This window comes from Mastomys coucha, chromosome X, assembly GCF_008632895.1.
Source record: "Mastomys coucha isolate ucsf_1 chromosome X, UCSF_Mcou_1, whole genome shotgun sequence".
Classification (NCBI taxonomy): Eukaryota; Metazoa; Chordata; class Mammalia; order Rodentia; family Muridae; genus Mastomys; species Mastomys coucha.
Window position 1 is genome coordinate 47,661,685 of NC_045030.1, and position 1,522 is coordinate 47,663,206.

General features: G+C 36.5%; 1 protein-coding gene across 7 annotated transcripts in view; it reads right to left on the reverse strand.

Moving 5' to 3' along the window:
- Tenm1 (teneurin transmembrane protein 1) overlaps positions 1 to 1,522 on the reverse strand; it is an 803,700-nt gene that overhangs the window by 522,017 nt on the left and 280,161 nt on the right. The gene's annotated exons all lie outside the window — the stretch shown is intronic.

The window sequence follows — 1,522 nt, forward strand, 5'->3', positions numbered from 1 at the left end:
TTTCAGCTTGAGATATTCAAATTTCATAGTCTCTCAAATCAATTTTCTGGCAGATAAAACAAAATTCCTTAAAGGCTTGAAAAGAAGGGAAGCAAACATTTTCTAAGGTCTACCTCAAATTAAAGTGAGAAATTATCATGTCCTATGTTAAAATATTAAAGGTCTTGGATCTCAAAAAGCATGAAATTTTCTGATACTGGTAGGGTACATAAAGGTTTGGAGAACTCAGGCATGACTGTCAGAAGGTCCTCCCCACAGGAAATATTTGGCTTTTAAGCATCGATGGTCACTTATGAATGTGCCCTGAGTTCCTGTTCTACAACTTTGCTGGTCATTAATGCTTTGCTTTCAAAAGTTGAAATCTGGGCTTCCACAGTAGCCCAGAGAATACTGCAGTTGTGAGAAAATAAATCAGACCAAAAGGGCAAGATAGCTCTGTAACAGATTAGGGATACTAGCTTTGTAAAAGCTCATAATGCCCTACAGGAAAGCCTGCCACCAGCCGATAAGTGAAACTAGAGTTCAATATCAGTGGTAATATTTTGTCCTGCCTTGTAAAAAAAAATGATATAGTAAAGGAGGGAACTAATTGAGGCTGTGGCAAAAGTGGGATTTTAAATATAACTTGTATATTGGACGGAAAAATGGACTTTACAAGTCCAATCGTTTTAAGCACCAACTAAATACTAGGTGTTAGGTATTGTAAGGCAGTCAAGAGGCATCTATTTCAGTACAGTTAAAAGTATCTCCAGTCATTTTTAAAGGAACTTACCATTTCATTAGGATACATTTTACAACCAATGCTTAAGATAATAAATAGTGAACTACAGGACTGACTGTCAGACAATGAAAACTGCAACAGCTCACAGAAGCAGTGAGCAATATATGAATATGTGTAGAAACCAGAAGCTGTGAAGGAAAAATTGATCCAAGGGGAAAGACTTGAAATAGGCCTTAGAGGTAGATGAGATCTGTAAATGCTCGGATGAATTGCAGAAAAAAAATTGTAAATGAGACTTAAGGGAACTATGGGATAGCAAACATGACCGTTGGCCTGGGTCAGCTCACTATGTTTACTCCAGAGTGAATTCCAGATAGGTAAAGTAAAAGCTGAAGGGATTGAGGAGAAGTCAATTGCCACAATTCAGAAGGGGGGTTTCAAAGCACACCTATAGTACACATAGAAAAAAATAATTTTAGACATTTACCGTAATTAAATTTCAGACACAGGCTGGAGATCACAGTCAAAACTAGAATTTTTAAAAATTTCAAGAGATGATTCTGAATGAATTCCATAACGTGAAACTATACATGGTGAAATTGCATTCAAGTCAGTTGTAAATTCTTTTTAAAAATAATCCCAGGAATAATCTTTAAAGAAAACCACCCAATTATACATATACACTTCCTTTTCCTAATTATTATTGTAGTTGAAGTAAGAAATCATACATGCGTGCGCGCGTGCACACACACACACAAACACACACACACACACACACACACACACACACACACACACACC